Raw genomic sequence first — 25058 nt, forward strand, 5'->3', positions numbered from 1 at the left:
TATTCACAGATACTTCAGATACCAGGTGTGTGTGTGTGTGTGTGTGTGTGTGTGTGTGTGTGTGTGTGTGTGTGAAAGAGAGAGAGAGAGAACTCAACCATTGCCCTATAATGAGGGATAACAAACGTTCGCAACATAGTTTGCAGAAAAGCCCTTGCATTTTAGTGAAGATTACTCAGAAAGAAGAAATATAAAAAGCTCTTTCAGAAACATCATGTCTGAAGCCTGTAACTGAGACCCTATTCCCAGATTTTAGAAACTTTTCAGAGGCTCAGCCTTAGGCTCTGAGAGTTGGAGCTGTTTCTTCTCTCCCAGTGAGTGGGGCTGCATCGAGGGGAGGGCTGGGCATTCTGCTAAGCCCTGCCTGTGGTCCAGCTGTGAGACTTCACTGTTTGTGGTGAAGAACAGAAAGGAACAGAGCAAGGATCAATTGCTATTGTAGACTAAAACAAGCTGCATGGGAGGCCAAGGTGCACTGTGTCCTCTGGTGTGTTGGTACTGTGAGTGTGGCCTTGAAGGGGTTCAGTAATAAACATGCGAATGCTGCAACGGGAATGAAATTCTCACTAGCTCATATAAAACACACACAATCCAAGTATTTTATTTACAAGCTGTAAGCCTAGATTGGGCAGGATTTGAACCTGTTTTAACTTATATTCCAGCCTATTGCCCCTTGTCACTTGCTGTTTCTCCTGACCATGTGCTTATGGTCCATCTCCTCACGAGGTAGTTTTGTACTCTTCCTCCATGTCCTGTTACCTTTTCCCATCTCTCCTATGACCTCCAGCCTGGTATCTGAAAACTCATCCACATCTGTCTACTGCTCAATCACAGGCTTTAGTCTTTCAATGGCTAATTAATTTGAAGAACAAGGTTATATAGCATCACTTTGTACAGAATTTAGCATCTGAACAGAAGCAGCACCAGACCAAGTCCCTACAACTGGCATCAGACACAGCAGCTTCCCAGATGTCCTTGGACTTCACTCACCAGCCTCCAGACACAGTGTGGACCAGACATGAAGGGTGGTTACTCCTTACCAATAAACATACATATGAAAAAGACATGAATTAAAACAAGCAGAGAAGATGTAGCAGTAATGCTTGCATTCTGCAATGACCTCTGAGATTTTCCTTAAACAAGGATTTTAATACCTTGCCTTTGAGTCAGAAGAAATGTCAGGTTACAGGCAGTTCTTCCAGAGCGCTTTTATGATTGAATGGGGTAGCCCAGGAAATAAGTTAGACCAAAGTATTAACTCTGAGATTATGGGCCTCTGAGTGTACATGGAATTTGTGTTGGTGGGGAAGTAGGCATCTATTTGCTCCATTAACATGTAGCTGAGCATTGCTGAGGGCTCTCTAATGAGACTTGTTCTTTGCTAGAACTGAACATACCTAACTGGACTTCTGAACCTGCTGATTCTTTCCACATGGGTGTACAGCACCTCAATCTAATTTAGTCACATGGTTTTTGTTCCTTACATCAAGTAGGTTTGATAATTTAATTCCCAGGGCAGTGGCCCCATCAAATGGGTCAGGTCCTTCTGAATAACTTATGTGTGCTTATTCACAAGTTATATGTACCTCAGTCATCACCCATTCTGTTTTGGGACTCTCAAAGGGGACTTTTGGCTTCCTGTTCACTAATCCTGATGGTTATCTTATGATTTGGGGCTTCTCTATTTGTTGTGTACATCAATATCATTTCCCAGGATTCTCTGCTGTCATTGTGAAATGCTTTCTGCCTATTGTGGATCTTACTCATCTATGTTTAATCTTTTACTTGAGTGCAGACAACGGCTAGATTTGCATTTAGGACACACTCCCCAGAATTAACCACCAATACCCAAGTCAGTTGTTGCTTTCCAGTTGTTTTCTATTTGAGCTTTGTGTTTGACACCAAAGAAGGGTCTCCTTAGAAACCAATGGCTTCCATTCCACACCATGGCTAAATTCTTTGCCTACATCTAAACACACCCTAGCTTCCCTTATTCAGTAGACCTTTCTGTTATAACTCCTTAGCATTGCCTGTATTAAATTTTCTGTAAATGCTAATTTGTAAGCATTTATTAGGCACTTGCAAGTACAATTTCATTTAATCCTTAAGACGAAACTTTGAATCAGACATTGGTGTAAGTCCATATCTGCATCACTGACAAAGACTTGTTTTTGTTAAGTAGTTGCTTAGCTAAAGGAACGGAGTGCTAGTGAGCAGGAAGCTAGCTAGCATGCTGGCCACGGTGCTTGGCTCACTTCCAGTGCTTTACATGCAGTGCTCACATTTCACAGCCCCTCTGTTCTTCCCATGTCAAGTGTTTCCTGTTCCTGGTATCTGGAGGGACGCAACGTCTCCACATGTCTGCCTGCTATGGTTTGAGTGTATTCACTAAAGGCCTTTGTATCAGAAATGGGACCTGCAGTGTCATGGTCATGAGAGGTGGATTATTAGAGGTCTAGTGAGAAGTGATTGGCTCCCCCATTTAGTTCCTAAACACGTCAGTTATGGCAGCCATGGTTATCAGAGTCACGTGAGGCCACTTTCATGCTCAGCACCTTTGTTACATGATCAATACCCTCTCTGCTCCTTTGCCATACTGTTTTAACAGGGTTTCCCTCACCATTCACCTGCACCATGCTATCTGGATGTCCTAGCCAACAGAATGAGGGTTGGGGCCAACAGCAACCTGCACCCCAGAAAAAAAAAATGCAACCCTCATATATTTTGCTCTAGCAACACAAAATGGACTAAATCTTCTCCTCTTACACACTGAAGTACCACCTTCTCATTCCTTCCTCTAAACTACCAGCATGTGAAAGCTCAGAGGTGCTCCAGGTTTTTAGGCTGTGCTTCGAGGCTGGGTGTCCATCCAAAAGACCATGAGCCAACTGTCAGGCAGCTTCAAAGCTGTCTGGAAAGTTTTGACAGAAGATAGTAAGGGATAACTGGCAACTGTGTGGGCTACAGTAACAGGCTGGCTTACAACAATGAAGCTTACTAAAGTACCTACATGTTAAATGACACGGTGAATGGCGTTTTCTTTAAAACCACTCCTATAATGGAAGAAAAAAGTAGAGAAATCAGCATTAAAAAACTTAAAACAGTAATAGGATTCCATTACGTTTTTCCTTCTTTTTAATGTTTTAAAGTTCCCACAGTAAAATATTTTAGAAGTAATTAAAATTGGGCTGGAGAGATGGCTCAGTGGTTAAGAACACTGTTCTTCCAAAGGTCCTGAGTTCAAATCCCAGCAACCATATGGTGGTTCACAACTGTCCATAATGAGATCTAATGCCCTCTTCTTCTGGGGTGTCTGAAGACAGCTACAGTATACCCACATTATAATAAATAAATCTTTTTTTAAAAAAAGGAATTAAAATTAAGAACTGCTTTTAGAACTTAAATGAAAGACTGCTTATCATGCAAAGCTTCTGAATGCTCTTTCAGGGGCAAGCGGACACATTCTTGTCCTGTTCCAGTCCTTTGGGTCATGTTCACTTTATCCCACAGATGGTATGTCTTTTAAAGGCACAGATCATAACACACTCTCCTCCATATCTCCCTGAAAGCCAGTGTGGCATCTGCAGGGGCAGTGAGTGTGGAGTGCGGGTGTGGCCCAGGACAAGAAGTGCTACGGTGCTACAGATGCTGTGATGTTCATTTTCCATCCTTGGTGAAGACCCGCTGTAAAAATATCCCCAGTCTCATTCCCAAGAATAGTTCCCTTCTCCTGGTTTATTTTTATCATGTGGACACTGGGAGCCTTGTACATGATCATTTTCCTTCTTTGTATTGCTATTCCAAAGCTTAGAATTACATTTGTGGCCCACCCACAGCAAGAGTGCAGGCATTTGCAGGCTGGAGTTTGTGTGCTGGCATTGTTCCTGGTCTCCCTCTTTAATGTCACTGTTTTTCTTCTTCCTCTTGTCAGATATTCCACTTGCCTTTTATTTTTTTCTTACAGAATTATAATAATTCATGTGAGTGTTATTAGTTCCTCTGCAGAATCTATGCGGACATAAATAGTGTTTTATGGTTGCCATTGTTCCTGATATCAAATCACAGACTTTCCTGTGTTTGTAGAGTAAGCAGCATGAGAAAGTACTTTATATTTTAACTAGGTTTCAAGTCAATAGCTCTGTAAAATAGGTGTGCTGACTCCAGTGTTCTCAGATGCTAAACCAGAGGTCAAAGAAACCTTTCCTCAGCTCACGCAGCTGGCAGGTACCAGATACCAGATCTGAGCCTGCTTCTTCCCGCTTCTGTGTACTCGGCCCAGGCTTTCCTTCCTTCATATTTATATATACATTTTACAAGTTGTGAAATGTTATTCCTAGTAAAATGTCAAAACACAGAAAATAATATCTCATTCATTTGTTCATTTCTTTCTTATTTGTTTTGTTTTGTTTTTTGAGACAGGGTTTCTCTGTGTAGCCCTGTTTGTCCTGGACTCACTCTGTAGAACAGGCTGGCCTTGAACTCAGAAATCCGCCTGCCTCTGCCTCCCAAGTGTTGGGACTAAAGGTGTGTGCCACCACTGCCTGGCTCATTCATTTGTTTCTTAACACAGTTGCATATCTACTCCATGGCATCTTCTTCTTTTCCTTTATCCCTACCTGTTCTCTGATGATGACACAAAAGACAATCACAGCACAAAGAAACAAAGGTGGAAGGAGGGAGGGAGGGAGGGAGGGAGGGTGGGTGGATTGCACAGGGAGGATGAAGAAGAGATTACCAGGCTGCTCTGGTTGAGATGAAAGTTTTGGATTTGGGAGGACTCAGATGACACTGTAGGAATGGAAGAAGAGAATACCACAGACATGGAAGCATCAGAAAACATACCCCTTACTTTGTTCCTTTGTTAGTGGACTCTGCACAAATCATCCAGTCCTTCTACCTGTTCAGTGGCAGTGGTATTAGAAACTCATGGTCATGATTTGCTGACTCTGCACCTGGCACCTTGTTCAGTATTTTGATTGTATTCACTCCTATTTGATTTTCATACCCTGAGAGAGAAACCTGTGCACACACACACACACACACACACACACACACACACACAGGAGAAACTAGTTAGTCAGCCCATCTAGAAGCACACAGTTAGAGATGGAACTGGATGCAGAGCCAGGTCTTGGTCTCCATCATCAGTGGCTGTGGGTCATTTCCATATCTGTGAGCTGTCATTTCCTGAAGACCTAGCTCCGGAGTGACTTTCTTTATCACCAAACCTTTCATTCCCTTCCGTTTCCACATCACTGTTTTTTCTTACAACTTCCATGGATACCCCTTTACCCCATCCTGTTTGCATGCTCCTCTCTCGTGCCTAGGCTGTAGTTACTGATGCTCTTCTTTCTTGCCTGGGCTGTAGTTACCGACAGTCTTCTGAACACTCCACTCCTCAGAGACCAAGTTCCTGTTTTATTCATCTTCAGACTCCCTGTGGCTCTCAGTATCTCATTCTGCATAGACCCTCACTAAATGCAGTTATGGAAAATATTACTTAGGTCAGCATTTTCCTATCGAGCGTCCTGGTAATGCTTTATCTACTAAGGTCAATACAATGGTCTGCAAATGAGGCTGTTGGTGGTTTTCAGCCCATTCCCAGTGAGAAGCAATAATGCCTGCTTACCTTCTTGTCATCTCCATGCCATCACTGGAATATGACAATGGTTATTTTCCCTGGAGTTTAAGATGAAAATAACTGTATGGGGGGGGGGGGAAAGTCTGGCTTTCTCAGATGCAGCAAGAGATGGTGGGAAATGCACATTTGTCAGTCTTTATCCCCCTTAAAACAGGGAGTTCCAGGAGTTGACTCACCTTCGTTAGAAAGTAACCTAGCTTTCCAGTAAACAAACCTGAATAGGAAACCACATATTGTTGTGTGCATAATTCCTAAAAACAAAATTTGCCTTTAAACTAAGCATTGTGATTTTACAAAAGTGAGCATCACCCCACTGTTATAAAATATCACAGATCTTTCTCCCCCCAGAGCTCTGGAACCAGCTCTGTCCACCAACCATGCTGGCTGTGGGTCCTGAAGTTGTAACAGTAAACAAAACAGATGTTGTAGCCACTGCTTCCAGACCTGGCCAACCAGGAGATCAGAAACTCCACTCCGAGGTCAACATCTGTTGTTTTTCTTTCTCATCAGCACCAGACTGTGGAACTAGCCCCTCATTCTGTCCTTGTCAGGGAACACTGTGGGTCCTGGTTATGATCAGGGAGCTCCAGGATACCCTGTCCACCTGTGTCTCTAGGATGGCATGTCACAGATGATGAGGCTTTTCTCTTACTGCAGTGACAAGCCAGCCTGCACAGGGTCTGTCCCCCACTTCTCCCCACTGTGCTCTCCGACCTTCATTTTTTTCCGATGCAGGAGGGCTACATGCACATCAGATAGGCAGCTTTCAAGGGGCACAGATCCCATCTTCCCTGCCACATGGCCACTTGCCTTTTTTTTACACGCTTTTTTTTTTTTTTTTTTTTGTCATTGAGAGGTTATGACAACATGAGCCATATTGTATTTATAAACATCACGTGTTTCCTTGATCTGGCTGCAGTTTCTGCCAGACAGCACACAGGGAAGAAACGTTTCTCGTTTGCTCAGCATTGGTTTTCGTTAGGCTGATTTCCGGAACAGGGAAAATGCATTCCTGCAGCCTTAACTCTCGGAGAGAAGCAATACCTCTGAATGTCCGTGAAATAGTTTTAACAAGGGTGGCTATTGCTCCTTTAAACCACATGTTTTAACTAAAGGCTTCCTTCTGTAAGAAAGCAAAGCCTAGCATTTAGTCCCATGAAGACAGACAGAGCTGGAAGCATCCGACAGATGGGTGGTTCTGAGGTCTCTGCGAGTCTACAAAGTTTCTTCTAGGAAAGAACAGACCACGGAAGATGCAAGGTAAGATCTGATCTGCCTTTTAGACAGGCTGCAATCCTTCCAGACTCCTCTGTCCCAGCTCCTGCACAGATTGTATTCTTTTCTCCCTTGCAATCTGTTTAATGTATTCACTCCAGTGAGCAACTGGAGTTAGAGGTTTTGTAGGAACTTCTTGTGTGCTGCTTTGAAAGTGATCTCATTGTTATTGGAATTGCTCTGTTTTAAAAGATCCCCTTTTGATTCCACTGGGACTGTCTCTGATCTACAGATCCATAATCTGCGAGCCTGTTTCTGTTTAACCTTGTAGTTTAGCAAAGGTTTCGAGGGGTCCGTGCAGTTTGCTTGAACAGGGCTCTTTTGTTTATGGCTTTGTGACAGTCTTCAGTATTTTCTTAAAGATGTTGTTTTTCATTCAGTTCTGAGATCAGTGGCAAGAATGGAAGAGAAACTAGAGAAAGCTGTGTGTGGCTTATAGCATTCTGGGGAAGTTTTTCCTGGCAAATTCTTCTTAAATTCTTTAATAAGATATCAGTTTAAGCTTGAGGAAGGAATGTTGAATAAGTATCTAGTTTTTAAACAGCCTGTTATGTGGTGTTTAATGATTACCTGGAAGCCGTTGACAGAAATCATGTTTACCTGCAACAGAGGTTCTACGTGACATCATGTTATGGAATACTTTAAAATGAATTTCATGTGGGACATGCCCCTTAAGCTCGTCAGCTTCCTCTTAAAGGAACACAAACCTCCATGGATCTGCTCTATACTGGAATGTTTTGATCCCACCTTATAGATTATTTATGCATGACATTGTTATCCAGTATGATCCTCATTCCATATACCATTTCATATAGTCAACATAGTAGCCATGTGGTATAAATACTGAGAGAGATTAAAGTAACAAGATCACACAGTAGTAAACAACAGAGTTGAGATTTAAACTCGGGCTTTTCTGTCTGTGTGTGACGCTGCATGGCCTCACCAGTCCCTGAGCGTTTCAGTGCAGACAGTTTCCACTGGGAATAGAGAAACTGTCATACTTACTCAGTGTCAATATTCTCTTGCGCTGTGGAAGGTTTTGTTGTTCTTGTTGTTTGGGGGGGGGGGCAGTCTCTTGTTTGTTTGGTGTTTTGTAAATTGAGAACCTTTAAAGCCTGAAACTATTTCATGCTGATGTTTTGTTTACCCCAGGACCAGGTTCCAAGTTAAGGTGAGGGCAGTCAGCATCAGATGAATGGCTGTTCCTGTTGCTGGCTTCTACTGTTTCTTTTCCACAAATGCTAAGTTGCAGGGGAGGGGAGGAAAGAGCAGAGAGTATATCTGTGAGTTTGGTAATGGAGCTGAGTTTTTACTAAAGAATATTGAAGGGGGAGGTTCTGAAGTCAGGGCTGCAGGCTTTGCCTTAGCATTCTCCAGTGCTCTGCCTAGTCCCTCCTGAAGAAGTCAGCTCTGCCGCAGAAAATACCTAGTGATTTGTTATGCAAAGTTCTCACCTGGACACAGCTGCTCCAGTGACATGGGCTTTCAGGGTAAGGCAGCCTGAACTCTGTTAGAGCAAAAGAGGAATATTTCCAAGCTAAGCTCCTTCTGTAAATTAATATATACTATTTTGCTGTTGTTACTTTGAAATCCAGGATCCATCCCACCTAAATATCACTGGAAGCTGCTTGGTTTCCCTGCAGATGCTCAGCAGCCCCCACCCATCCTTAGCCTCTGTCACTGTTTGCTGGAGAGGTTTTGCCACACCCTTCTGCTTCCCATATGCAAGCCACACCTCCTTTCTCTGATGTTAGCAGAAGTGACCTTTGACCAGGCACATGCATCCCTGTCTTCTGGCCACACACCTCCTTCCCACAGGTTGTTCCCTGGCTACTCCTCCACTATTCCTTGTTCTTTGTGGGTTTCCACCAGGGCTGTCTAGACTGTGCCAGATTGTACCTTCCTATATCGGCCCAGGCTTCCAAGGTCTGGTGTCCTGTTCAGAGGCAGGCTGACCATTTTTTGTGCCTTTCCCAAAACATCTCAGGTGAGTGTTATTTTCATATAAATTTGAGCATAGAGAGAATGATGTGTTAATAATGTGTTTGTAAGGTCCATGTCGCCTACAGTGACATTTCTCTCCTCTGTGCTTTCCCCCCATGGTGTAGCAGCTTCTTTGCTTGTACATAATTTGCAGGAGCAAGAAATGTTCTGTCTGCTTTTGAGGAAATACACCTTTAGATGGTTGGTGATCCTTCCCTTGGTGACTAAGCCTGACTAATTTGAAATTTTTGGACTTAGACATCAACTTTTATAAACTATTCACCTGGAAGTTCAAATCCAAGAGGCTGAGCATGGTTGGAGAGATTTGTTCAGGTTTACAGACCAGAGAAGGGATGACATATAAGGCAAGAGCAGACTAGCGATCCCAGAAAACCCATTAACCCGATTTGGGGCCGTATTATGCTGGCCTTGGCTTTTATTCTCATCCCTCTGGGTGTCATCTGGAGTGTGTGTGTGTGTGTGTGTGTGTGTGTGTGTGTGTGAGACAGAGACAGAGAGACAGATAGAAGACAGAGATAGACAGACAGGCATGCAGAGACAGTGACAGACAGAGAGAGAAACGGGTATTCTTGCAGCACACGCTTGCCTCGAGGTTACTCTGTACCCAAGGTTTTCTTCAACTTCACACATTATTTTCAGGTGTCTATGAGGACAGTAAGCCACCATACCCAGCTTTCCAGTTTGTTTCTTGGTGGGTTTGGGAAGACTATAATGACTTCTTGAAGCCATTCATGGCTGTGGCTAGTGTACGTGTCTTCTTTTATTCTCCAGAAAGCAGCTCACATCTCCCTTCTTGATTATCTTACTAAAAGTGAACCAGAAATCCTGTCAGAGCTAGGATACATTAATTGGAAAAACATGGGCCTGTACCAAAAATAGATTTTTGAACTAACCAAATTTAGATTATCCTGTATTTTTATGGAAGGGTAGTAGGTCATCAAGTCAAGTGAGAAATGGCAGCTGCTTCAAATTATGAGATCCTTTGAATGAAACTGAGAATATTAGCTTAACAAAGTGATGAAGCATTGCCATGGTGTCTTCGATGTTCAGTTTCTCTGTGGCAGCAGGTCTGGCCTGCTGGTGTGTGTGTGTGTTCTACCCCCAAACTATACAAAGCTGTCTTTCCCTTGTACCTCTGCTTTTTTGTTTGTTTGGTTGGTTGATTGGTTGGTTTTGGTTTGAGTTTTTTGAGGCAGGGTTTCTCTGTGTAGCCCTGGCTGTCCCAGACTGACTCTGTAGACCAGGCTGGCCTCGAACTCACAGAGATGTGCCTGCCTCTGCCTCCCTCATGCTGGAATTAAAGGCACTGGCCACCATGACCACTTGCACCTCTCTGCTTTTTAGGTGACACATGGGAAAGGGGGCTTTGCATCCATTTAGTTTTATAGGTTTTTTTTTTTTTTTAAAGATTTATTTCTTTATTATATGTAAGTACACTGTAGCTGTCTTCAGACACTCCAGGAGAGGGCGACGGATCTTGTTACGGATGGTTATGAGCCACCATGTAGTTGCTGGGATTTGAACTCCGGACCTTCGGAAGAGCAGTTGGGTGCTCTTACCCACTGAGCCATCTCACCAGCCCAGGTTTTTTTTTTTTTTTTTTTTTTTTTTTTTTTTTTTTTTGATTATTTATTTACTTTGCACTCTGATCTTAACTTCCCCCTCAGTCTTCTCCTCCCAGTCTCTCCCTCTCCTGTCCTCGCTCCTGCTCCTCCCCTTCTTCCCTAATATCTGCCAGCCTTGACATTACCAAGTTGCAATAGACGAGGTGCATCTTCTCCTATTGTGGCTAGACAAGGCAGGCCCGGTAGGGGGAAGGGATCCAAAGGCAGGCAGTGTAGTCTGAGATAGACCCTGCTCCTGCTTTAGGAGTCCCACATGATGACCCAGCTGCATAACTCCTACATATGTGCAGAGGGCCTAGGTTCATCCCATGCACGCTCTCCGGTTGGAGGCTCAGTCTCTGTGCGCCTCTATGGGCCCAGGTTAGTTGACTCTGTAGGTTTTCTTGTGGTGTCCTCGGCCTCTCTGGCTTCTTCAAGCTGGGCCAGTGATTGGTTGGCCTTTCCCTCATATTCTGCTCCATTTTTTACCCCTGCACATCTTGTAGGCAGGACAAATTGTGGGTCTAAGGTTTTGTGGCTGGATTGGTATCACAGTCCCTCCATTAGAAGAAGTCTTGCCTGTTTACAGGAAGTGGATGATTCAAGACCCTTATCCCCCATTGCTAGTAGTCTTAGCTAGGGTCGCCCTCATAGATTCCTGGGAGTTTCCATTGTCCTGGGTTTTTAGCTCTTCCCAGAGATGCTCTACCCCAACCCCCCCAATTCAGTTCAGTCTCCTAGTACTCTCTCCCTCAGTCCTTCCCCCACCTCTTTCCACACATTCCCTTCCCCTCCCCTTCCCTCACTCTCTGTCCATCCCCACCCCTCCCCCACCCACTGTCTTTGTGGTTTTGAGATGGGTGGGGGTCTCGATATGCATCCTCTGTTGGCCTATGCCTGGCCTAGGAGCTAATGAGTGTTGTTGTTTTGGTCACACTAAAGTAGTTAAAGGTCAGTTTAAAGCCAACTTAAAGGAAATTGTTAAATGAGTGGTGGATAGTTTGGCTAGAGTGGGTTTAGGGCCTGTCTTACAAATGCACAGAGTTAATCCCATGGGTTAAGCCTTTGGGGCAAAGTCTAAGCTGGGGCTCATGGAAGGTCTAATTATTACGGATTATATACAGCTGAAAAGAATGAATCGTTTTGTTGCCAAAAGCCTAATTCCATCTGAAGAGTTCTCAAGGTCCCAGCATGTTATTCCCCACAAAGAGGAGGCATTCATGAAGTCGTTTTGTGTGGATATATTTCCTTCAGGCCTCTCTTAATAAAAGGCGTGAATTTCCAGGGCTTCATTTAAGTCACTGAAAAAGTAGCACTGAGTCACGCCACATCCGACAGCAGGGACAATATGCTAGAGCCATTTGCTAGGTCCACACATGTACTTGATTTCATTGTTGGGTTTTCCCCCCTTCCTTTTCCTGTGACATCAGAAGTCATGGTTTGCCTGGTCATTTTCACCCTTTGAACCCATTACTTCTCATTTGCCCTCAATAGAGGAAGATCTGCCAAACAGCCCTAGCGAGTAGGAAGGCAAGACACACCCACAATGGAAAATTTCTATAGCATGTCTGGACATTAATGTGTGTTTCTCATGGAACACCACCCTATGTGATCAGAGCTGGATGCCTGTGTTTAAGATGAGCATACCGACCTGTGTCTTGCACTTACTTCCAAGGACAGACATTGATTACAACATTCTGAAGATGGTTGGCACCATGTAGTTGAGGGTGAAAGAACATTCTAGACACATCTCTACAAAGTAGATAACGTTTTTTTGCTTTCCTTTAAAAGCAGATCTAAAAATATATTTCCTAGCAGCTGTTTAACCACAAAACAAGAAGGAAAAAGGATCTGCCCCACTACAGAGTAATTTGCTCAACCAGATAGCTACTAAGTCAGACCTCATTGCTTCAGAAATCTGCTGAAGATTTCACTGTGTATATTTAGACCAAGGAGCCTTTAGCTTGTGATCTAAGAGAACCTCTGTATTCTCATAAAAATGAGAAATGTGGCGTTATTGGCAACCAAAGCTATAATTATGTTAATGTAGCCATCTTAGGACTGAAATATGTTGTTTTAAAATTTTTCTGTATTTTTATTATTCATAACAATGATCTGAAGACTTTTAGAAAAATCCTAGCAAGTTTCTATTCTCTATCACCTTGTGGCTGGGGCATAAAAATGAGTCAAATGTGCAACTGTGAGTCACAATTTTTATTAAAAGATTTTATATATATATATATATTGACCTCGTGAAAAATTCGGTTTTCACAGTGCTGTGGATTGAATCCAGGGTCTTCTACGTGCCACATGGTCACTGCTCCTCTTAGCGATGCTCCCAGTCTGCTTCACGTTTTATTTTGAGACAGAGTTGCCAGGCTGTCCTTTAACTCACTTTGTAGCACAGGGAGACCTTGAACTTTAAATCTTCTGCCTCAGCGGCCTGAGTGGCTGGGATCGCAAACTGCTGCCACCATTCCCTGCCAAATGTATCTTTATATTTTAAGTATTCGTAGAGAGAGTGTATGTGCAAAGCCAACTTAACCACAGGTGTCCAGTGATAAAACATGCTCATTTTCTTTGGGATCTATATTTTTTGCTATACATAAAACCAATAATTAATACATAAATGCAGCCAGCATCATATGCACTGCACAGTGGGCTTCACCATGGCATTGTCACACATGTCTACAGTGAACTTTGATCACTCTCCTAAGTTTAATTTTGAGCAATAGTTTTTGGTCAAGAAAACTGCAAAGGTACCCAGATGTCTGTTACCAATGTGAATGTATGACAGGCCAAAAGATGGGCTGGGAATAACTGAGAAAATTCTGAGAATATCCAAATTACCTTGAATTAACTGACCCAACTATCCTTAACAACATCAGGAAGCCAATGGTGTGGGTATTGGTTCCACTACTATGACAGAGCTCTAGAGAAACAGAAGAGAAGATTTAATCTAGCTCATATTTTCAGAGTTTTTGTCCATGGCCAGCTAACTCCATTGTGTCTGTGCTTGTTGTCAAAAAAGACATTCTGCCAGAGGCTGTGGTAGAAGAGAGCTGTTCACTTAGTGGAAGGAAAATATGAAGCAGACAACAGTGGAGGAAGGAGTTCAGAGAAACCCATAACCCTCGAGGACACAACCCTAGCAACCAATGTAAAATGCGAGCATCGCTGAAGGTATCCACCCTTTCCAATAATGCCATTGGATTTTACACCCACAAATCGATGACTCAAAAGGCACTGAGGAAGTCAGAGCCCTTGGGTAACAATTCCCTTTCAGTGATTCTGTCCACCAACTGTTGACCACACCTTCAACACATGGACCTTTGAGGATTTAAAGATGATTTTCATGGCTGGTAAGATAGAAAGGGAAAAAGAAGGATCCAAAGCAGAAATGTAGATCATTACTTATTTACTAATAACTTACTAGAAATTGTTGACATTTGAGTTTGCTTGTTGTACTGGTTGGACATGAGAGTCTGTGGTGGTTTGAATGAGAAATGTCCCCCATAAGCTCCTGTGAGTACTTAGGCCCCACTTGGTGCACTGTTTGGGGAGGTTTAGAAGGTGTGATCACACTGACTGAAGGACGTATGACATTGGGGGTAAGCTATGACAGTATAAAGCCTCTCACTACCTTTAGTTTGCGCTCTGTTCATGCTTGCTGTAAAGACAAATGGCCTCTCAGCTTCTCGTTCCTGCTGACATGCCTCCCGTGCTGTTGTGCTGCCTTGCCTTTGTAGGTTCTTATCCATTTTGAACCATAAGCCAAAATAAACTCTCTTCCTTAAATTGCTATTGGCCATGATGTTTAGCACAGCCACAGAACAGTAACTGACAGTCTTCTGCACAGCGTGGTCTAGATTCAAAACATCCATGAATTTGAGAGTGGGAGTAAGGGAGGAAAATCCTCTCTTATTTTTAAGTAACAAGTTCTCTTTTCACATGTACACACACACACACACACACACATGCGCGCACATGTGAGAGCAGAGTAAAACTCAGAGGAGTTGGTTCTTTTCTTCTACCACATGGATCTCCAGGATTGAACTCAGGTTGTCAGGCGCTGTCAGCATCTTTACCTGATAAGCCATCTCACTGACCTAAGCAAGAGTGTTTTCTTATATCTTTGTAAGTGTAAATCCATGGCATATACTTGAACTTTCCTCCTCAGAGATACAGTCTTTAGGATAGTGTGGTTCTCAACCTTCCTAATGCTGCGACCCTTATGATGTGGTGGCCTCTAACAACAAAATTATCTCATTAATACTTCATAAGAATAATTTTGCTACTGTTGTGAATCATAATATAAATATCTGATAAGCAACCCCCAAGGGATCATGACCCACAGGTTGAGAACCACTGTGCTACAGAAAGTACATTGCCTACATTCAAAATTGCCATTCATTCATGAATTCTTCTGTTTTGCCAATAGAATGGACCATTTTCTTCATCCTCCTATAAATATTTTCAAGTGGATATTTCCATTTTATTCACTTTGTCTTGCCTCACAATTCAGTAGTGAACCCATGAATATTTGTTGATGGTATTAAAGATAATTTTTCATTTATTTCTATACCCCAGCTAATGTAGCAGTGATTTAATTCATTTAATAGCCATGGCCCCAGGAGAATAGCACAGGAGGCATTTCTGGAAAAACTTGGCAACACAATTAGAGACGTGGGAAAACTCGCTGTCAGGGCTATGGTCAAGTTTGGAAAACTATGGAGAAGAAATTCCTAGGAGAAACCAAGCCTATTTATCTAGAACTCGGGGCTTTCCTACCACACTCTGCCTCCTTCTTTGAGCACCATGAGGGAGGGGCAACAATTGCTTAAGTTGATTAAACTCTTCAAAAAATTGAAAAGGGGATGGTAGGGAACTAATCACATATGGCAATAAACTAGAAAGGAGATCGACAACACAGAGCCAATGTCTCAGTATCCTGATTTTGAAAAACTCCCTCTATTTGTTAACCCATGTGTTCCTATCCTTGGGAGAAATTACCCAATGCTGATTTTGAGAAAAGGGAAGAAATTAAAGTGAAAAAAATATGTGCATGCATGTGTGTGTGCATGCACAGGCAAACACACACACACACACACACACACACACACGTTGAAAAGAAGCAGAAACTGAATGTTGGTTTGAGCAGTGGGAAAACAAATGTTATTTGCTTCATCCTGGCGTTTGTTCATCTTTGAAGTGAATGAGATGCTCTTGGTTCTAGTTAGGGACTTTGAAAAATGCTCCTTAGATCACTAAGCCTTTGTTGCTTCATATGCCTTACTACAAATGGGCCCAGATTCTTTCTTTTTGGGGGACAGAATCTGGCAAGAACACCTAGACAGTCTCTCCCTCTGTCCCCGATGTGGCCCTTTTGTCACATGGAGCATGACATCTCTCCAGGTAGTCGCTGAGCTGCTAACTCTCCATTCAGTTCCTTATAACTTCCTTGGTTGTGGAATGCAAAGCTTCACCTGGGAGCGGGATGCCCACGCTTCTGGCTGCATACTCTTGGAACACCAGGAAGCAGAGCTAATGCACAGTGGTGGGGATATTTCCTATCAGGGTAAGCCTGGTTGAGAAGGGATGGTGATAGCTGGTTCAAGTCCTCCATCTGCTGGAGCAGGGCAAGGCAGAGCAGGGCCAGGCAAGACTTGGGCAGAGATGCTGCCAAGCTTAGCCTCAGGGCATGTATGACTCCCAAACTGGTTGTCTTTGAGGCTGTTATTTATCCAAATAAGGCAAGGCAGTGGTTTTGCTGACCAGCTCAGATATCTGAGCCATGCTCACTGGCTGGCTAACTTGATATTTGAACTGAAAACACAAAGGTATTGCTTTGAAATGGAGCACTTTCTGGAGGTTCACGGATGTCCTGGAGTCAGTGTTTCCAAGACTTTCCAAGCATTTTTAGATGGTGTGGGTATGGTCTCCTTTGTTTACCCTTCTCTTCTGGCTCTTGGAACAGGCAGCAGAGATGACTTTGTTCAGATATCTCTGCACTTGATTTTGCACCAAAATAATACTCAACCTCAGAGCCTTCTAAGGTGAGAGCCACGTACTGATTTCTGATGCTGAACTCCAAGAGTGTTCAGGGATCTCACAACCTGGCATTTTCCTTTGGAACAGACACTTGAAGTTCTGGGTCAGTTTGTTCATCTGGAACATGGATATGATAGTCATGATAGGAATAATTAGGAACTTAACAGGATAAGTCTGGAAGGCAATGGTCAAATAAGAAATCTCTAAAAACATTACTTTCTGTTCCTATGTGCAACCTCTCCCGTTATGAATATATTTCCTAATAGAGAAATCATAGGTGATTGTGATTGCTCCCCAAAGCTTAATATCAAAAGACTCGCAGTCTGAGGGTTCTGAGAGGATTTCTCTATGGTACTTGTTTAAGTGGTTAATGCATATTTAACTTTCTCTTCTAAATTATGCCTTCCTCAAAGGTGAGGAGTATGTCCCGTTTTGTTGTTTTGTTTTAGACAGGGTCTCACTATGTGGCTCTGGCTGGTCTGGAACTCATTATATAGACCAGACTGTCCTTGAGCTTAGAGATCTGCCTGCCTCGACCTCCTAAGGACTGGGATCAAAGTCTTGTGCCACTACTATGCCTGGTGAGGATTATGTCTTAATAAATTTCTTCTCCATCATCAGTTATAACCCTGGATTTACCACAGATTGTAGCTACTCAATAAACATGAATTTATAGAATCATATTTTTAGAGAGGGCATTACAGGAAATCTTATTTAAAGATTATGAAGCTCATGTTAATTCCTGGACTAGAATGCAGATTCAGTGATTCATTCAAAAGTGATGATGGTTGATTGCCCTCCATCATTCTACATTGCTTTTTTTTTTTTTTTTTTTGTTATGTGGGTGCACACAGCACATGAGCACCTGCATACAGGCATGTGCATGATAGAGCTTACAGGTGGAGATTGAGGATAACTTCTGTGAATTGCTTCACTCCTTCTACCATGAGTTCTAGGGATTGATCTCAGGTTATGAGGCTTATGGGACAAGTGTTTCTACCTGCTGAGACATCTTGCCTGACTGTCTACACTGAGTTTTAAGAGACACACTTAGAGACCATTCAGGAATAATAATCTGATCCAAATACTTCTCAGGTGTTTTTGTATGTTCTGTCTCGGGCTCCAACTAAAGCCAAGGAACAAGATAGGGTCTCAAGGGCATATTCATTACAAATACAAAATTGGAAATGTCTTTGAAAAACCTGAGAAAGTATCACTTTTCCCATTGTAGCACAGTATCTATTGTCATTCTTCTCTAGAAGTATCCTCTACCGTGGATGCCCACAGCAGTGTCTGACACTGGGAGCTCCTTTCAAGAACAGAAAAGGAGACCCTTTTAAACCAGAAGTAATTGCTATGAGGGATGTTTTGGTATGAAACTCTCCTGTTGATTCACATTTATTGGCTGGGAGTTTAGATTTGGAGACTTATCAATTATTGTCTTCCATTGTTCTCTCCAGGGGCTTGTCTCTTATACAATCCTTTCTTCTCCTGACACATTAGCTAGTGGTCAGTTATGGATAAAAATGATTGCACAGCAAAGCACCTTCCATCACCCACAGCAGACTGTTTAAAATGGGCTCTGTGATGGAGCTCACCATGTGTTATGTTCGTTCAGCTAAGCAGTAATGGAACCAGCACACATCCCTCAAGGATGGGAGGTGGGGTTGCTAAGTGTCCATTTGGTTTCCAAGTTCTGTCATTCATCCATATAACTACCATAATTTTTCTCTAATGGGCCCTAAAAACTCTGTCTCTATAATCTATAGTTGTAGTGATTACAATTCTATATAAATCATTATGAACTCATCTGGTAAGTTTAGACTTGCCATGTCATCAAGCTGAAATATGCACATGTCTTAGTTCTCACACTGTTGCAATCATCCTAACGCTATTTGCTATGGCATCTAAATTCCTTCGAACATAGCATAAAGTTCAGAGAAGAGATCTGTTCCTCTGTCACTGGTTAGTGAATTTCTGAGAGATGAAGTGGTTAACTCTTGAGTGTTATAGTCCTTCAAGAAGCACCATGAGCGAAGCTAGAGTCATGATGCTCAGAGAGTTTAATCTGAAACATCCCAGATATTTTAGTGCACAAATAATCTGTTATCTCTGTATATACACATATATGTATATCCATATATAATATTTGTGTCCAGTTTCTCTTCCCATAATTTCAGCCCTCCTAAGATCAATCTAGGTTTATCTAAAATTAATCAATAGAAATTTAAGAAATAATCAATTCATAAGTTCCAAGTAGCTTTTATTACAGTTGATGCTTATAATTATCCCAAAGGTGTGACTGTTATTGATCACTTTGGGGCATGTGTAAAGGACAGTGTAGTATATTTAATGTTCTATACCATCTGCAGGTTTAGGCATCTAGTTACGGTGTTGGAACCTATCCCCTCCATACGAGTATGTCACTAAGGTGCTACTAGTTACCACATGGTTACTACATGCTACAAGTTATATACTTGCTACATGATATTGGACAAATTTTTTAGCTTCTCACATGTCATTCCCTAGCCAAGCAGGACAGTAGTACATGCCCTCTGTGTCTCACCAAGTTCTGGGGCCCATAAAATAAAATCATAACTGAAAGCACTTTGGATAGTGCAGAACTGCTGATTTTCATATATATCTGCTCGAGCACATTTAAAATTCTTTTTACAATAAAAATAAGTTAATAATGCAATATATTATACATTTAAGGTATATGTTAATAATTAAATAGGCATTCCAATAGCTGATATTCAAAGGAAATAGTGACAGCCACTGAGCTGAGCACATACTAGCAATGAATCTAGAAGTCCTAAAAGAAGTTCAAGAATAAAAGACCTTTGTCCATGCAGAAGCATGTGCACTCACTGATGTGGAGGAGTTGTTTGTTCCATCGGTTGCAAATGCTGGTAAGAAGATATGATTTTACCAACTGTGCCTATTGAAAATACAAAAGGAGTTGTCCTTGGCTCATGATAACACGGGGAACAGCCCAGTAGATCAAGTGTCCATGAAAGAGGGGAGTTTTTCTTTTATCTGCCCTTCAGCTCTGCCCTGTCCCTGATTATGACTTGGAAGTTAGATGATGTGCTTAATATTATATTTTTATTCTGCCCCAGCCCAAGCATCTTTAATCACTCCTGGGCGCAGGGCTGGTCTCCTACATCTGGTAGTAGGAGTATATGCTTCAACTAGAGTTCTTTATGTCAAACTATTTCTGGGAATAACACCCATGTTAAATATAGCCATAAACTAACCACTGACTGGATCATCTCTTTACTGAGAATCCAATAATTTTGGCAACAGCCTGTCTGTCTCATGTCTGGGAGACAGTCCATTTATGAGCAAATGAAACATTAATAAATTAATAAGACCTTACAAATGACCATCCTTGCCATTTTAACAGTGTAAGCAAGATGAATTTGAAATTTTTCCAACATAATGATCACTTCCTTTTATGTCTGTAGGCACATGAGTTTCTTTTTGCATACATGTTCCTTAAATTGATGATGAATGAAAAGAGGAATTAGGAGTAAATTTTACAATACCATTGGCCTTCCCAAAGAATAAACATTATTTCCTACTGAGGTAATACTGGATATTTACTGGCAAGGCTTTCCTTAATGCTGACCCAAAAGAAATAAGTTACTTCCACCTGACTTGCAGTCCATCAAAAGCAGAGGGGATAGAATAGGAATCTGACAAAAGCTGTTTGTCCCAAGGTCAACAACACTGGGAACAGCCTACAGATGCAACCTGAGTACAGATGTCTCCAGTTGATTGTACTTGGACTAGTAGGAAGGAGTTGAGCCATCCTCTGGAGAGGGCTACTCCCTCAGTGGGCTTGTGCAGCAAGAGCCTTGGAGAGCAAACCCCTCTCCAATCAACTTCCTGCTTACTAGAGGGCATTCAACTCATCCTGATTTACCGCAGGATTGGGCTGCCTTTCAAACTCCTGACACTGATATTACCCCAGTTATGAAGAAGTCTCGAATGTGCTATGCAGAAGAGAGGGCCCTGGAGCACTTTGAAAGTGAAAGGATATGTTCCTGAAGTGACAGGGGGAGGAGACCAGAGAGGGAGGCCAGACTGCCTCTCACTGACTCACATGGTTAGCAGGGTCACCAGAAGCCACCACCTCTAAGGTGGCTGTCATGAAATAATACGTTTATTATGGCATGCTTCACTCAACCAAAGAGCACCAGGGGTGGGGTGGGGTGGGGGGTGGTGTCTCACTTCTCTTTTGGCAGTGAGAATAGCATGGCCCCTGTTACTCTTGAGGACAGCCCCTTGGAACAAGGAAGACATTGTAGAAGTCACTCAAAGAGCAGTGCTGTGCCCTGTGCCATTAAACAATAACATTAGAGGTATAGTGGGGCTGGATGTGGCTCTTCACTGATGACGAAGGCCAGCCTCTAAGTTCCCCTTCCTGGTAAGCCCTCCTGTGACCCAACAAAGCCTACCACATGTGTGCCAGATGCCTGGGAGCCGAGCGTGTGCTTGCTTAGCCTGCTGAAAGATGACAAATCTGTGCTGATCATATTTAAAACATCAAATCCTTCCCCCTCTTTCCCAGCCTCTTAGATGGCATCTGTTACAGCCATGTCATCAAAACATAGTTTCTAATGGGACATCTTGGGAAGGCGGTGGTGTTGGGGCAACCAATTTCCCCCTCCCTTAATAACCACGAGCAACTGGTGGTGGTAAACAGTTCTTTGGGTGAGCTTGCAATGAAGTCCAATGCCTTTGGACTTCAGAGACGTCACAGAATTCTTTTGGTCAGCAAGAAGAACCTCTTGAAAATGTTTGGTTTCGCTGTATTGTGTTTTTCTTTAAGTGTCCCGGCAGCCATGAGCGTGGTATTGGGGTGTGGTTTAAGGGCAGCCAGTGACTGAGGTTTCTTGTTGCAGGATTCCCAGATGGGTGTTGTATTGTCCCTGGAGGCACAGAGACAATACAGGGAAGCCTTACCTTTTACCTAGCTCACCTTTTGTTAGCCAGGTGTTGACACCTGTCCTCCAGCAAGCCACTTCTGGTAGATACAAACCCTCTTGTCCTGTCAGGCAGTTCCGGCCCATCCACAGAGGAGGCTCCTGGAGAACCTCCGGCTTTCCCTTCCTTGTGCCTAGGGTGGGGCAGCCAGGAGCTGCTTGCATTTCTCAGACCTCTTGCAGCGGCTGCAGCTGCAGCTTGTCTTGCCTTTCTCTCCTCATTTCAGCTTAGCTTTCCAGAATGATAGTTGTTGCTAGCCCTGCACTGGAGAGGACAGAGCTCGGCCTGGTTACAAAACTGGCTGGTTAATTAGTAAACTAGCTCTTTTCCCTCCCTCGTCTTCCCCCTCAGGTAGCACGAACATGGGGAAGACAAGAGTTGCCTTTACTTGCCAATAAACCAGACTTCAAAATTCTAGCAAATGAAGTTTCGGTTCTCTCTCTCTCTCTCTCTCTCTCTCTCTCTCTCTCTCTCTCTCTCTCTCTCTCACACTCACACACATACACACACACACACACACACACACACACACTCTCTCCCCGTAACAGGAAAATCCTGCAAGAGTTTTATCAAGGGTAACGGGCACACTGGGTTTTCTGTTGGTTTCACTCCCCGGTGGTGGCTGTTGGTCTGCTTTAAGGATCCTCTATGCTTTAAGTAGAATCTATTTGCTAATACAGTGTTTGTTGTTAATCCATTTACCCAGGGCTCTCAGCAGCTGAGCGCCTTCCTTACTCTCTTGCCCTGTAAGCAATTGTTGGAGGATTGAGTCACCCACGCAGTAGCCTGTGGTTGGATATGGGCTGAGGTTATTCAGTGACTAATTTCCAAGGGGAGGGGAAATTGGCTTATCATTGAGAGGGCAACTTTTTTATCCATGCCTGTGGCAGCTTCACTCTGAAGACCGGGTCAAAACAAACTGGCTTTCATCGGGGATCATTTTAGTATCTGAGCGCCCTTGTGATTTGGACTCTGAGGAGAAGGGAAGTTGTCAGCTTTGCCATGTGAGGGCCTGAGGATTCAGATGAGGCTCTCAAACAAAGGAGTCCCATAGCCCCAGGCAGAGCCAATGGGCTCCTTCACGGCGGCAACTACACAGGTGATTTCCTCAAACAAAAAGTAAGTGGCTTTAATTCTTTGAGGTTGGAAACGACCTCTCAGGAAGCTTTTCTGTTTTCGATTTTCTGTTTTCTCGGGTTACTTCATTATGTGGTCTGATGGAGGAGGCCACGTACAGATTCTAGAGTTGGAAGGGTGGGGCTTGAAATAGAGTAAATATCTGAGCATACTATTCCCTCCCCACAAAGCGTGTCCATATGTGTTGTAAGTGCTTCAGAAAGGGACTTGATTACGTTTCCACAAAAGAAGTTAAATGAACTTTTTTTTTCCACACTAGGTTTACAGTTTTATCTTACTTACAGTTCTTATCTTATTTTCAAGAAATTTCCAGCTAAATAACACTTGCCTTGCCTTAGAATTCTGGGGGAAATAAAATACTGCTGTATGTACAGCTGCCTAATTCAAATGTAATTTGTACTGACCTTCAGTATTTTCTGGTTTGATGGAAGAATGGGGCGTTGTGAGGAGAACAGCAACTTGCTATTCGCCACCTTGGTGATGAGCCTGTGTAAACCGCCTCCCTGGTTACCTGCACCAGAACGACTCAAACAGGCATGACACAATAGGGATTTGGATAATAGTGGGAAGAGGAAAAGACAAAGGCAAGGTAAAACAAACAAGGAAGAATAGCCCGGCTTATACATTGCAGGGTGGTTGAACATTTTTTGTACCTGAGTCTATGCAGATCAATAAAAATACTTGAGAGAAAATTCTGATTAGGGAGTTGAAAGATCTTACTGTGTGTGTAGGTCCTCTTTTTATTTTTGTAAGACAAAGAGATGATGTTTACATAAAGCTAGCCATGTTAAGTTTTCAGAAGAGAAAGCTGCAATGACGTGCATAACTACTTTTAACTTAGCAAGTGGAATGAGATACAGGAGAAGCCTCAGAGATGGGTGGAAAAGTCAGAGGCTCAAATGATCAACTGTTGTCCTGTGTGCGCTGTGTCTTGCTTATCTTACCATAGAATGTTAGTCTGCTTTTCCGCTAGGCCTGACCATGGGCATTAGTATAAGGAAAGCTCATACATATTTAACGTCAGGTCTTTGTCAGCAAGACGATTAAAAATTGCAACCAAATAAAACTGTAGATGCCTGAAACGAGGCAGGTACAGTCACAAGAAGGGCACTAGCTTAAGCAGCTGAGGCCGCTCTAAATTACAAAGTATTATTGCTTAGTTGCCCTGCAGCCAATCAAACAAGCATCTTGTAAGGTCATTAGAGAATAGGTTTTACAAATTAACATAAGGTTCCTTTCTCATTTCCCAAGCCTTCTACTGTATCCGGAGTGAGGTACCTTTTGCTGAACTAGAACATTTACTGCATAAACTGGAGTTATCTCATATTAAGGGTTTGTTCTTGTAGATCTGAAATCCATGTTTCCCCAGGGCTTAATGGGATTATCATGTCATTCTCTCTCGGGGCTCTATCTAGAGCAGAGGGTGAAATGATCAGGGAGCTTTTTAAAGCCCAGTCTTAGGAAATCAGACATAGCATGGCAAAGCAACATGAGCATTTTGCCAGAGACTTCTGACTTCTACACCACTGGTACTGATGTACCATTCAACCTCGGATTAACTGTTCTGTCATAATTTAATGTTCAGTGGCTAACTCAGTAGTTCATTCAGTGGCCCCATTGGACTATGGCAAAATTATTTTGAACTGGAAAAGGCAGGGGTGCTAACCAGCATGGTCAGCAGGTATGTGTGATGCTCATGGCTATCGCTCGGATCCATCCTCACTCATAGAGACTCTGTACCGATGAGTACCTGGACCAAGACAGATGTTGACTCTTCAGTATTTTGACTGACATCCACATTCTTCATATGAATGCACAGCATAATGTATCAGAACTATTCTTAATTGATTTATTCTTTCAGAATATATCCATACATGCCACCAGAACTTTAATGATTTTTGTTTTCTAATCAGTTTTTTTTTTTTTTTTGGTATTTTATTTTAAAATATACTTGTAAAGTATAACTCTTAACTATGCCTTTTCATATCATAAAACATGGTTTTTAAATTCTTGCTTGAATACCTCTGCTGTTTTAAAAGATATATGTCTATGTTTTTATTAATTTAAGTTAATTTACATTTTTCTTTCATTCTGTGAATTTATTTAACAGTTCTCTGCTGTTTAGAATCTTGTCCTCTTTTTACTCTCTTAACAGAAAGATGGATATTTCTACTGTGTCCGATTGGGCTGGGACTCCCAAAATCTAGATGTTTCCTAGAGCTTGATAAGAAAGAAAGGAAAACAGAAGCTGGGTCATGGTGGCACACGCCTTTAATCCCAGCACTCAGGAGGCAGAGGCAGGCGGATTTCTGAGTTCAAGGCCAGCCTGGTCTACAGAGTGAGTTCCAGGA

At 42.6% G+C, this 25058-nt stretch overlaps 1 protein-coding gene across 17 annotated transcripts in view; it reads left to right on the forward strand.

The window, feature by feature from the left end:
- Kiaa1217 (KIAA1217 ortholog) overlaps nt 1-25058 on the forward strand; it is a 441371-nt gene that overhangs the window by 349047 nt on the left and 67266 nt on the right. Inside the window, exon 1 of one of the 17 annotated variants that reach the window (XM_029536061.1) lies at nt 6578-6901. The exons of 15 other annotated variants lie outside the window; for them this stretch is intronic. The gene's annotated coding sequence lies outside the window, so the exon portion shown is untranslated. Of the gene's footprint in view, nt 1-6577; nt 6902-22472; nt 22690-25058 lie in introns of those variants that run through there. One more of the 17 variants, XM_029536062.1, reaches the window with a different exon arrangement.

The sequence above is a fragment of the Mus pahari genome, chromosome 3, assembly GCF_900095145.1.
Source record: "Mus pahari chromosome 3, PAHARI_EIJ_v1.1, whole genome shotgun sequence".
NCBI classification, from domain to species: Eukaryota; Metazoa; Chordata; class Mammalia; order Rodentia; family Muridae; genus Mus; species Mus pahari.